General features: G+C 39.7%; 1 pseudogene; it reads right to left on the bottom strand.

The window, feature by feature from the left end:
* Positions 1 to 13,418: 13,418 nt before the first annotated feature.
* On the bottom strand, positions 13,419 to 13,537 carry LOC121983582 (annotated as a pseudogene).
* Between the last annotated feature and the right edge of the window lie 1,041 nt (positions 13,538 to 14,578).

Below are 14,578 nucleotides of genomic sequence, written 5' to 3'. Positions count from 1 at the left end.
GGTTTCCCACTTAGGTTTAATCAATTAAACACTAAGTTAATTACCAATCAACTCCCACTTAAATATAATCCAAATAGGCTTTTCCTAAGTCTATTTAATTCATCCCCTTAAACACATCTTACTGACTCTGTTAAAATCCTAAAAAATTTCTAAAAATTTTCAAAAAATCCAATAAGATTATTACTCCTATAACTCTTATTATTAAAGTTATCGTATCTTATAACTCTTATTATTAAAGTTATCGTATCTTATACACTTAGTCTTTCCGTATGGCTTCCATGATCTGCTTAAGTCTTTCCTACCTAGTTGCGACTAGGGCTTTCCTGCTTGAGTAAACAGTCTGCACACTCAGTCAACATGTTAGATCACAACAAGACTTAACTTGAACCTTTGGCAACATCAAAACTCAGGTTTGATTCTAGTGCAGCCTGCACTAATAGGCCTTACTTGGACGAAAATCACCGTAATGAAATCTCCTACTCACGCCATCAGTGCCAAGCAAATTAGGGCAAAGGATGAAAGGGATTAGGTGAGTTAAATACTTAGGTTTCTTTTGTGACAAAAATAAACTCATTGCCAAATTTGTTACAGATCTGTGAAGAAATTTTAAATTTGTCATAGATTCTACGACAAATTTCAAAATTTGTCACATATTTGATATTTTTTTATATATAAATTTAAATTTTACGAGGCCAGTTGAAGTACCTAGAGAGCTCGGAATGACATAAAATTAGTTCCTATAAGTCTCCTGATTTTATAAATCTCCTCAACCATAAAGTTTACCTAACCAATGATTTTTTTTGCCGTGAAGGTGTCTACAAAATGTTAATCACCTTCATAAAATTAATGGTCTCAATATATTAGATAAAATTAATATTTGAGGGTATCTATATGATCAAGGAATTTATAGGAACCTATAGGAACATGTTTTATCTCATTCTTAGCTCTTTAGGTACCTCGACCGTCTTTAGATATTTTAAAATAAGTATGACCTGTTAAATTACAACTTCTTATAGAATTTAATTAAGTCTTATGTACACATAACTATTTTATCAATTTAAGAAAAAATATAGTTCATCAAATCATTTTAAGGGTATTTTTATGATAAGGGGGTTTATATGAAGTCATACGAACTTGTTTCATGTCAATCAAAGCCCTCAAGGATTTCAACCGGCTTCAGAAGGTTTATTTTAAAATAAAAATAAAAATAACAATCTAGTACGAATTTTGAAATTCATCACAAAATCTGTGGCGAATTTTTAAATTCATTACAAATTTACGACAAATTTTAAAATTTATCGCAGACTTTGCGACAAATTTCAAAATTCATCACAGATTTGAGATTTGTTTATATATAAATTTAAACTTTACGAGGTCGGTTGAGGTACCTAGAGAGCTTGGAATACATTAAACTGGTTCCTGTGGATTCCTATAAATCTCCTGATTTTATAAATCTCTTGATTTTATAAATCTCCTCATCCACTAATTTTACCTAACCGATGTTTTTTTTACTATGAAGGTGTCTGAAAAATGTTAATCACCTTCATAAAATCAATGATCTCAATATATTAGGTAAAATTGATATTTAAGGGCATCTATATGATTAGGGGATTTATACGAACCCATAGGAACTGGTTTTATCTCATTTCAAACTCTCTAGGTACCTCAACTGCATTGAAAATTTTATTTTTTAAAAAAAATACAATCTGCAACAAATTTTGAAATTCATCGTAGATTATATATATATAAACTTTTCCAGGCCGGTTAAGATACCTAAAGAGCTTGGAATGACATGAAACAAGTTCTTATGAGTTCTTATAAGTCTCCTAATTAAATAAATCTTCTTAACCACTAATTTTACTCAATTGGTGATTTTTTTACCACGAAGGTGTCCAAAAATTGTTAATCACCTTTATAAAATCAATGATCTCAATATATTGAGTAAATTAATATTTAAGGGCATTTATATGACCAGGGGATTTACAGGAACCTATAAGAAATGGTTTCATTTCATTTTGATTTGGTCCAAAGCTAACTTTGGACTATTTAGATAACTTACTTTGCAATATCTCTAGTACTTAATCAACAGTCCTTGTGGATTCGACAATATTTTATATTACTGACGATATTTTCATGCACTTACGGATACATAACAAATTGTTGGTGCTATTTTTGGGGACTATTTATAATTAATATTAATTGATTAGCATATGAGTTACTCTAGACTTGTTAATAGATTCTTCATTTACTTATTTTTTTTATTTCTACATTTATTTTTCTTGTCATTAATTTATAGTTCAATTTTTCCTTTTCTTAAATTCTACATTTTCTTTCTTTCTCTTAATTCTACATTTTGTTTTCTTTTGTTTAGTCTTTACATTTTTGTTTATCCATGAGTATTAACATGTCAAACAGACCTTTATAAGAATTTTCTACACCCATTTCTACAAGATTTATGTCTCTCATTGTGTAACCTCATATTGAAGCAAAAAGTTTCCAACTTAATCTAGAATTGATTTCCATGATTCAAACTCACAAATTTGGAGGTGAAAATTCTAAAAATCCATACTTACACCTTGCGGTATTTCAAGAATATTGTAGTATGGTGAAGTGTGAAGGAGTCTTAGAAAATGATATTCAATTACTAGCATTTCCATTCAGCCTCAAAGGTAGAGCCAAGACTTAGTTAAATTCCCTTTGTCCACAAAGCATAACAAGTTGGGAGCAATTGGAGCAACACTTTTTGAATTACTTTTTCCCACCAAGTAGGACAATATTCATGAGAAACCAAATCATGAACTGTCACGCCCCGGAGGAGTCTCTGCCCGAAGAAATTTCGGCAACATCTCCCCTGTACAGCGGACAATCTGAAACTTTTCTACAAGCACTATATACCTCAGCCACATGCGGCTGGAATAATAACACAAATAAAAACAATCACCACGCAGTTTATATAGATATTTAACAGCCTACACGGCTATACTAAAACCAAAATCACAGCGGAAAAAGACAACACATACAACCCAAAATGAAAACTGCTAGTCGGCTAGGCTTACACAATAAACAAAGCAACATTTCCAGAAACAAAACCGGAACACAGAACCAAAAACTCACATATCATATCCCATGATAAAACAGCAAAAAGATAGCGACATGTCTTCTGATGTGACGCGGGGACCAGCAAACAGGATGCTCCAAGCGACACCATAAATAGCCTGGTACCTGAAAAATATAGTGTCCACGGGGGTGAGTTCAACAACTCAGCGAATACCAATAGACATGCCTAGTAAGATATATCTAACAGCAATAAACATGGAATACAGCTTCCGAATAATATATAGGAAATATATAAAACTGAAAAGTAACCACGGAAGTTGTACTCACCAGGAACTCCTATCCTGAACTAAAGGGTCATCAAACCGATATGCAGTATGTCTCCTGTATGCATGTTAAACAAATGCATCCACCAAAATGCAGCATATAAGTGCAGCAAACACAAGCAAATAAATACAATCAATGCATGTGATGACCGTGCACTCTAACATCACTGCTCCTGAACAGTGACCGAGTGGACGGAATGCTGTTGGAGTACTCTTGTCCTCAGACCCCAAATCATAAATGGGGGAGCTCAATGCTCTCATCTCCCGGTACACGATGACGGGGAGGATATCTCTGTCGGCTACCACGCTGAGTCACCTGACCAACGGAGCCAAACAGAGCCCACCATCTGCCGGCTACCACGCTGCTACACTAAATGCCAGCGGAGCCAAACAGCGAGTCATATAACCAACGGAGCTAAACAGCAGAACCCACCCGCCTGATATACCACTAAACCATGAGTGGGGGTGTGTGCAGTACATGTAACTGGCGATGGGCTCAACCATAGTGGAGCCGACAATCGCAAAGCATGCAATCATGATGCATGTCACTATGCATAGCAAAAACTGATCAACATAACCATATCCATATATACAAAATGGGTACTGTAAAAGCGATGGTCACATACCAAAATCTAGAGTACACAGGTCAGATAGAATATCAAAACATATGTCCTGAACATAACAAGTATGGTATATCCTGATCAGCATAGAAAAATCCATATATATATAATATGAGTACCACAGTATCAGTAGGTCAAATCCACGGATCTAGGGTATACAGGTCCTCTATAGTATAACAACCTAGATCCTAAACATATCCCCCTTCCATAGCATATGTACCAACAATATGCACAAATCAAAGCCACAAGGTCTAGGTACACAAATCATATATGATATACTAATAGAAATACACAATCCATGCAAGGCATAAAAACCTAAGTATCAGATAATTTGGATACACATGCCAGAAACAAAAATCCAGAGCCTAATCCTAACCTCAGTAAAGCATGGTATGTCACTCTAGAAACTAAGATACTCATGGCAATAAGATACTCATGGCAACAAATCACGAGATATAAGTACGGATACTTCACAGGCGACAAATTTAACATGCTATGGATATCAAACAGTGACATATCAAAGGCAAACATGTTCATTGCTTGTAGTTATAAAATACTATGCATATCCAATGACAATATCATAAAAGATAAGTCAAGAGGTACCCGCCTCCAAAGAAAAGATCCAATCTGGTCCGAATACGACGTCGAGATACTCGTCTCGCGTCAAAGTCCCGTGTCACAATATTTAGTTTAGTTAATTCTATCATGAATTCATTAACTAAACTAAATCCTAATTCATTGATCAATTTGGGTTAACTTCATTAACCCTAACCCTTCCACCACTCAATTGATCAAGGTCTATACATATATATCCTGCCTATCAAAATGAATTTGAATCAAATTTCATTTCCTAACCTTTAAATCTGTACACACTTCAACAAGATTAAATTCCTAAATGCCTAAAATCAATACCTCACCTGTTGGAAATTCACCTCGCTACTCGAATCAAGAAAAAAAAACAAAAATTCACCACTACCAGATTGAGATTCAACACTGGATACCCCTGGTGAGCAAGAGACAAAATGCTCAGTCACATAACAACCTCAACATCCATATAAAACACGAAATTAACCTAGTACCCACCAAACCTTACCAAAATCAAATTCGTAAGCTCCTTTCCAAAGCTACTGTGGTGATGAACCAAAGCAGCGAGCAGCGGCGAGAGAAGACCAACTGGTGTCGTGATCAAGTGGACCCAAATTAGGGCACGGGTGCGCCTGCGGTGGATCGGCAGTGGCACGGTGAGGTCGGCTGGTGCTAAGTCCCCGTGAGGCCTCGGGTGGCGTCGTCAGCTAGAGACGAGAACGAAGGAGGACGACGCTAGAGTAGAGAGAAGGACTCTGCTCGGCGATCAAAGGAAAAGCTCTGCTCGGCGATCAAAGAAAGGGCTCGGCCTGCAGTGCTCGCGCATCGCCGGTGCTTGAACAAGGAGGAAGAAGGCGTCGGGTATGCGGCTCGGAAGGAAGAAGGAGAAGGATGCGGCCAGGGTTTTTGATCGCAAGGGGAAGGAGGAAACCGCCGCTTGTGGCGGTTAGGGCAGCGTCTGCGCGAGAGAAAAGCTCGGGGAAGAGGGAAACGGCGAAACATGAAGGAAAGGGAAAATAAATAAAGGAAAGGAATTAAGAAATTCAACTTTTCCTCATTTAAATGGGGTAGCCTAAACAGGCTTTCCCCGGATCCCATTTTTATCCCCGTAAACTCGTCCATACGAACTCCGAAAAATTTCAGAAAAATTCCCAGAAATTTCAAAAAATTCCCTTATCATTATTCGCTATTTTTCGGTATTTTACATTCTCCCCCACTAATAAAAATTTGGTTCCCAAATTTCGTTATCTACCATCAGCAAGTACTAACAATAGATATAAAGTATAAATGCTGAACGGTAAATTTAATCACATACCTCAAATGAAAAATGGGGTATCGAGCTCGGATAGTATCCTCGAGCTCCCAAATAACTCCTAGTCCAAATGATACTGTCATCCGACTTTAACCAGTCGGATAGTCTTGTTCCGCAACTAATGCTCTTTCCGGTCAAAAATCCATACCGGAACCTCCTCATAAGTGACGTCAGGCTGAACGGGAACTAATATATCTGTCAGCACAATGCATCGGTCGGGTACGCATCTTCTCAGCATAGATACGTGGAATACATAGTACACGCCTACCAAAGATGGTGGCAGTGCTAGCCAGTAAGCTACCGCTCCAATCCTCTCCAAGATCTGGAAAGATCCAATGTATCACGGAGCTGGCTTACCTCTGAGGTCAATCTCTTCACCCCTTTCGTGGGTGAAACTCGCAAAAATACATGGTCACAAATGGAGAACTCTAAAAGTCTCCGACTCCGATCAGCATAACTCTTCTGGCAGTCCTTTGCCTCTGACACTCTCCATCTAATAGTACGGACCAACTCTGTCTCAAGTTGAGCTCTATGAGGTCCCAATAACTGGGCCTCCCCAACCTCATCCTGAGAGTAGGTGTCCGACAAGGCCTACCATACAACGCTTCAACGGTGGCATTTGGATAGCCGAATGCAAACTGTTGTTGTAGACAAACTCTACCAATGGCAAATGGTCCTCCCAACTGCCCCTAAAGAATCTAGTACACAAGACTTCAGCAAGTCCTCTAGAGTCTGAATGGTCCGCTCTAACTGTCCATCGGTCTGCGGATGGAAAGTTGTATTGAAACATAACTGAATGTCCAAGGCCTGCTGCAGACTCTGCTAGAATCGAGACGTAAACCGAGGGTCTCTATCCGAAATAATAGTCAACGGAACACCACGTAATCTGATGATCTCCCAGCAAAATAGATCTACCAATCGATCCAGGAAATCAGTCTTCTGGATCGCTAACGAGTGCGCAGATTGGGTTAATCAATCAACGATTACCCAAATCGTGTCATGACCTCATCGTGTTCTAGGTAGACTCACCACACAGTCCATGGTAATATGTTCCCATTTCCACTCAGGAATAGAAATCCGCTAAAATAATCCGGCAGGTATCTGGTGCTCAGCCCTCACCTGCTGACAGACAAGACATCTATCTACAATATCCGCGATGTCTTTTTCTTCATATTGTTCCACCAATAGGAACACCTCAAATCTCGATACATGCGGGTCTTGCCTAGATGGATCGCAAATCGAGAACGATGAGCCTCCTGAAATAGCTCCGACAAAACCAGGTAAGACTGAGGTACGCATAATCTGCCTCGGAAGTATATAATACCCTCCTCGTCTCGTGTGAACTCGGTTTTGCTGCACGGAAGCTATCTGGCTGCCTATAAATTACAAATGCTGATCAGCAGCCTATACCTCTCGGATCCTCGTCCTGATCGACGACTGAACAACCATGGTAACACGAATACCTTTCTCTGTCCATTCTTACTCCTCAAGTCCTAACCTGGAAAAACCTTGAATCAAGTCTGTGACCACAACTCGGTGGCAAGCTAGAGTCCCTCCGGACTTCCTGCTAAGTGCAACGGCAACAACATCAACTCTCCTCGGGTGATAGCTAATGGTACAACCAAAATCCTTCAGGAACTTCATCCATCTCCTCTGTCGGAGATTAAGTTCCTGCTGAGTGAACAGACATTTGAGATTCTTATGGTCAGTGAGAATCTCAATTGTAACACCGCACCGATAATGCTGCCAAATCTTCAAGTCAAACATACTGGCATTCAATCACAAGTCATGTACTGGGTAGTTCTCCTCATACTCCCTCAACTACAGAGAAGTAGGAGACTACCCTGCCGTGCTGCATCAAAACAACGCTCAACCCTGTAGAGATGCGTCGGTATAGAGCACGAATCCGTTCTCTCCAGAAGGTAAAACCAAAAATCGAAGCCGACATTAGTCTCCGCTTCAGCTCCTGGAAGTTGGTCTTGAAATCCTCAGTCCAAGTGAACTTCACGCCTTTCCCGGTCAGGCGTGTAAGTGGCATAGCAATGCGTGGAAAACCCCCAACGAGCCTCCGGTAATAACTAGCTCGACAAAAGGGAGTTGCGAGCTTCATCTATTGATTATGACAACTCCCAACTGGTAACAACCTCTATCTCCTGTGGAACCACGGTATACTCCTACTGGTGACCGTGTGTCTCAAACATCTCACAGGAGACTACCAAAATACGCACTACTGATCTTCACATATAGATGTTTCCCTCAAAACATCTCTAGAACTATGCGAAGATGGTGTACGTGACTCACCTCAGATCCGAAATAGATCACAACATCATCATCAAGACAATGGAAACCGATCCAAAAATCCTAGGGATACCCAAATCATCGAGTCTATGCTAACATCTAGGGCACCGCAAGCCATAATGGTAAAACCAAGACACATAATGTCCGTATCACAGACATTCCTAACCATAAGATCCTCAACAATAAGTCTGAAATATGATCACCAACAATACAAATCACCAAAAATAGATCCTCCAGTGTGAGAGCAACGCTCCATCACACGAAATACCACATATGTGGGAGCAACGCTCTACCACAAGAAATCCTCCATATGTGGGATAATCCGAAATATGTATCTACAATAAACATGGGAGCAATGCTCCACTACAAGCAATCCGCAATATGTGGGAGCAACGCTCCACTACAAAACAATCCCTAAATATGTGGGAATTCAGAATATGTGGAAGCTACGCTCTACCACAAACGATCCATAACATGTGGAACAATACATAAGTGCCCAAAGCACCTAACTATCTAACTAGAGATTGCACGAGATCTCTCTACCACAAATCACTATGGGTAGCCTAGGGTATAACCACCCAGTAAGCAAATCAAATCCATAGTCAACTCTATCATCCTCCTAGTGGGTCGGTCACCCACTAATGGGAGAATTAGTTGATAGCGTAAAACAACCAATAACATAATGTAGACATTTAACATTCTACATTTAACATAGGTAGAATCATCATGATGCTACCAACCATACATCTGACACACGTGCACACACAACATATGTATGATCGACATAATCCTCCAATTAGTACACACCAAAAATACTCACATCATAGGTATAATTCACTATGATACCTCCAACAATGTATACTGAACCCGTGTGCATATAACATCGTAGGTAAAATCAACAATACCCTCAAACAACACTCACATGACAAATATACACATATGCCAAGAGTATAATCAACATATACTTCCAATAAGGCATACTAAAACCCAGGTGCATTCACAAATCGCACATAATCAACAAGATACCTCAGATACCACACCAAACACATATGTACATATCACACCACTGATGTAGTCGACAAGATACTTCCAACATGACACTCACACCCATGTGCACATACCACGACACAGATTTAAATCGATAAGATATCTCCAATAAAGCACATGTGCACATTTCACCACATAGATTTAATCGACAAAATACCTCCAATAAACCAATCAGACCACTCGGGTATAATCTACTAGAAACCCACAACAATCATAACTGGAAAAGTATGCACCCACTACATGCAATTAGACCGTCCATCAAAACGCTCCTACAACCCGTAATAATCTTATATGTAAAATACCGGAAAGAGGCGAATATTAATAAGGGAATTTTCCAGAATTTTTGGAAATTTTTCGGGAATTTTTCGGAGCTCGTACAGACGAGTTAACGGGGACAAAAACGGAGGCCGGAAAAGCCTGTTTAGGTTACCCCGTTTAAGTGAGGAAATGTTTATATATCCTTTTCCTTTTTATTTTCTTATTCTTTTTCTTTTCTCTTATACCTCCCGCGCGCCTCTCTTCCCTTCTCCTCTCACGCCCGACACCTTCCTTCTCCTCTTTGCCCTAACCGCCGGCCACGGCAGTTTCCTTCGCCGCTACATCTTCTTCCTCACCGATCTTGTGCCCTAGCCGCCAGGAACCCCAGCGCCGGCCGTTGTCACGAGTGCCCTAGCCAACTTTTTCCCGACGCCTTCCTCTTCACTGCTGTCGGGACGCCAAGCGCCACAGCACACAGCCGACGCCGCCGGAGTACTGCCGACTCAGCGACGCCGTCTCAGTGCCCTAGCCACCGTTGCTGACACCGAGCAGGAGCCGAGCGATTTCTTGCCCTAGGTGCCGACGCCGCACCTCTCTGCCCTAGCGCCGGGCCGCCGTCGAGCCCTAGTTCTCTGGCCGACTCTTCCTTCCCGAGCCGCACCAGGCGATGCCATCACTTGAGGCCGGACGGAGCAGTGCATACCCCTACTTCAATTGCCCAGATTCGATAGCCAATTTGTTCCTCTGCCTAGTGTCAGTAAACAAGCCTTCTTCCCTCTGTATTGTCGTCGGCCACAAGATTTCGAGCATCAACAGATTTCTATAGCCTATTGACAGAGAGGAAGAAGATTTGGGTAAGGAAGGTAGGGTTCTGTGTTTGCAAATTCTTGTGTTAGTGGGTTAATTGATCACATTGGTGTTTTATTTGTTTACAGCAGCAATATACCTTTGCTGGCAACAACAAACCGTGTGTGTGGATCAACAATCAAGGCTGTGAATTTAGGTAAGGGTAGGAATTTGATGCGTTTTGTAGTTAGATGTTTATGTGTTAAGGGAATTAGGTTTGGATTTAATCTAATGGGTTGATTGGGGATTTAGTTGCTAACCCTAATTAACTATTAGATTTAAAAAGGTAAATTGAGGATATGTGATTAGGGTTTTACCCTAAATTTAGTCCTAGGGATTTTATTTAGCTGTTCTTATGAAGTAGCTAAATAAAATATTTGTATATTGTTTGATACAGGACTTTGACGCGAGACGAGTATCTCGATGTCGTGGACCAAATTGGACTTTTCTATTTTCGGAGGCGGGTACTTTTGACTTATGTCATTTGATATGCTTAGTAATTAAATTAACATGTTGCATTAATTGTGTTTCTTATCTGTTTCGGTTAATCACTACCCAAATCTTACATGCTTGATTGATTGATTGATTTTGCATCTCAGGTATATTTTACCTGTTTATACATGCTTATAGGGGTAGTGATATACCATGCTTCACCATGTTCAGGACCTAGGTTTTTATACCTTCTGTGTACCTTTGATTCGATATGATTCGTTGACCTAGGGTGCACTTTTCTATATACATGGATTAGGTCAGGATGTTTATATGGTTATTGCCATGCATCATTTGCATGATTGCATGCTGTGCGATAGTCTGCTCCATTATTGTTGAGCACATCGCCAGTTACATGGATCTGCACACACCACCACTCATGGGTTAGTGGTCGATTCAGGCAGAGTGTGTTGCAGCAGGGACTCTGTTAGGCACCGTTGGTCCGCTCATGGGTAGTGTGACACAACGTGTTATCCGGCAGGGATTCCTCCCCGTATTTGAGTACCGGGAGTTGAGAGCATTGCGCTCCCCCATCTATGATTTGGGGTAGGAGGATAGGTGTACTCCGACAGCATCCCGTCCACTCGGTCACTCATCAGGAGTAGTGACGACAGAGTGCACGGTTGTCACAGCCCTACCCACTCGGCCTCACTTTTGTATGAGATGATCGACTGGCGTCAGGGGTGACCAGGACGCATCATTGGCATCATATGCATGATGCATTTATTGCTTGTGTTTGTGTTTGCTGCATTTATATGCTGCATATTGTTTGGATACCTATGTTTGACATGCATACAGGATTTCCTTATCCCTCGGACTGTTTGACCTTATACTCAGGACCTGGTTAGTACAGTATTCTCCTGTTTATTTCAGATGCATTCTTATCTTTCTTATCAGGAGACTGTACGCATGATTAGTGCTAGGTGTTGTTTCTTTACTTTGCATATCAACTGTACCTGCTGAGTGTTGGACTCACCCCGCCTCCATTGTTGATATTTTCAGGTAGATGCTGTCAAGAGGGAGTTCCAGTCGCTAGTCCTCACTGCACGTAATGCTGGTCCTGCAGACCTCCAGCTATTTGCTATCGTTTATATTATTTTTGATTCTCACTTGACTATATTTGGATTTGGATGTTGAATACTTAGATATTATATAAGTTGTCTCGTTGATGGATTTGTTTTCGATTTTATACTACTACATGCCTGCCTGGACGGCAGAAGAGGTAAGAAAAATCGGATTTGGGCTTTACGAGTGTAGTTGAGTAGGGTTAATTTCGAGTCAGAGTATTACTATGTCGTTTATTTTATTAACTGCGTGGTTGTGATAGCCAGAGGCTGAATACTTATATAAACTGCGTGGTGATTGGTTTATTTACTGTTATTATTCCAGCCGCCTGTGGCTGAGGTATATGGGTTATGTAGAAGTTTCAGATTGTCCGCCGTACAGGGGAGATGCTGCCGAAATTTCTTCGGACAGGGACTCCTCTGGGGCGTGACATTATATACACACTACATAGATATGCAGAATCAGCATATTTAATCCAATCAACCTGATATTCTTTATTCTACCTTCTAAGTTATCCAACTAGGTACATACAGTCAAAAATTAAAGTACCCCCCAAGGAATAGGATACAACGATCCTCTATATACTGACCAAGTCGTCAATAGTATATGGCTAGTTCAACCCTTTCCCACATCAGTATAAGCTAGGTACTCGTTGTGCTCAAGATATCCAACTAAGCACGAATAACCCAAGATTCAAACATCTAAAAGTAAAGTAGGTCAATCCCCTACTGATCGGATCAACAAAACTAATCGGTCATCTACTAACTAATCAAGAACAAATAAAGCCTCTACAAGCATTTAAGGTAAATCGATCACGACTACCCAAGTCAACAAACATCAATCTATCTTCTACTGACCGATCTAACAAGAGTAAATCAATTATCTACGGATGAAATTAACTAAGATAACCTGGTATACTACTGGCTAGGTCAACATAAAGATATAGATACTATCCACTACCCAGCTAATAAAAGCAGAGGCTGGTATGTGTCTCAATCTGCTAACCAACTAGTAATAACATAAGCTAAAAAACTATTGATGTATGATATGATAAATCACCAGAAACTGTAACCCTTAATCTTTATCAAGGTCGATCATCATTAGGATTTTACCTAATACATAAAATATCTACTATCTCAACTAGACAGGTACTAGTAAAGAGTGTTAATACATGACATAAACTATAATAGTCAACGGTGCATATACTAACAAAAATGTAGGATAACAGTATACCAACATACCTCCTATAGCTTGGAGATGTCCTCCTGCTGCCAGGTCCCAAAACCCGAAAAGTCACATCGAGAAGACCAAAACACGAAATCCAAAACACCGGGAAAATAAGACTCGTAAGCCGATCTCTGATACCAAATAAATTGATATCAGATAAATCTCGAAAATCCAAAACACATAGCAAGTATCGTATACCTGCTCTGATACCACTAAAATTGTCACGCCCCGGAGGAGTCTCTGTCCGAAGAAATTTAAGAAAAATTCCCAGAAATTCTGAAAAATTCCCTTATCATTATTCGCTATTTTTCGGTATTTTACATGAACTTTACTCGAATAGAGGAAGAATCATTGTTCAAAGCATGGGAGAGATTCAAAAGTTTGTTGAAGTAGTGCCCTCATCATGGGTTGGAGAAATGGATCATTATGCACTTATTCTATATGAGGATTTCTTTCTTAAACACGACATTATTGGATTTCACTGCAGTAGGTTCATTGATGAACAAAAGTTTGAATGACACATTTAAGTTAATTGATCAAGTGATGAAGAACCTCCAACAGTGGTCAAATCAAAATTGGATGGAACCTCCCCCAATAATTCCTGAAGTGCAAGCCAAGAATGCAATTGTCACAAAAGAGTTGTTACCACTGCTCATGCATAGAGAGGAAACTTTATCAACCCACAAAAATTTTATCATATCACAAAATGAGGGCTCGATAAGATTAGAGAAGTCCAGTGCAGAATATAATGTTATCGAGTTGAGAAGTGGCAATAATCTTGAAAAACTTCTAGAGAAAGATTTGTATAGGAATGAGGAGAAGAACAAAAGAGAATCATAAAACTTCAGTTCCAACACTCCAAAAAGTGTCCATAGGCCATAGAAACCTTTCCCTCAATGGTTGATTACACTAACATGCAATTGAAACCCCCGCCACATGCTCAAAGTAAGTTTAGTGAAAAGACTGGCCAATTTTCTCCAAAACTTCCACTGAGGATTTCTTTTCGACAAAGGCTAGTAGGGGCCAATGATGGAAAATTTTTTTGCAAATCCTGTCGTAATAATATAGTTAAGTGTAGATTTCTTAATATGTATAAAGATAAAGACTCTTCAAATAAGGATTGTAATGATAATGTAGTAGAGAGCAAGTTTTTATATCTACCTTCTAGGGTTATAAGGCATTATAATGAAATAGAATTTTTAGATAATGAATGTGATGAGGTAGATCAATTTTAAAGTGGAAGTGAAATTGTTGATTCTCCTATAGATGATATTGATGTTGGTATATTTTTTAAGTTTATGATGATGATGATGTTGTAAAAGTAAGTGTAGGGAACTGTGCTATGGAAGCAGTATCTCAAGAATCACTTCTCCTGTTACGACAACCACTTATTATTTTGAGAGTTGCAAGAATTGAATATATTGTGGATCAATATGTAGGGACTTATGCAA

Source organism: Zingiber officinale, chromosome 5A (genome assembly GCF_018446385.1).
Source record: "Zingiber officinale cultivar Zhangliang chromosome 5A, Zo_v1.1, whole genome shotgun sequence".
Taxonomy (NCBI): domain Eukaryota; kingdom Viridiplantae; phylum Streptophyta; class Magnoliopsida; order Zingiberales; family Zingiberaceae; genus Zingiber; species Zingiber officinale.
The sequence above is the reverse complement of the archived record's forward strand: the minus strand, read 5'-3'. Positions and strand labels throughout refer to the sequence as shown.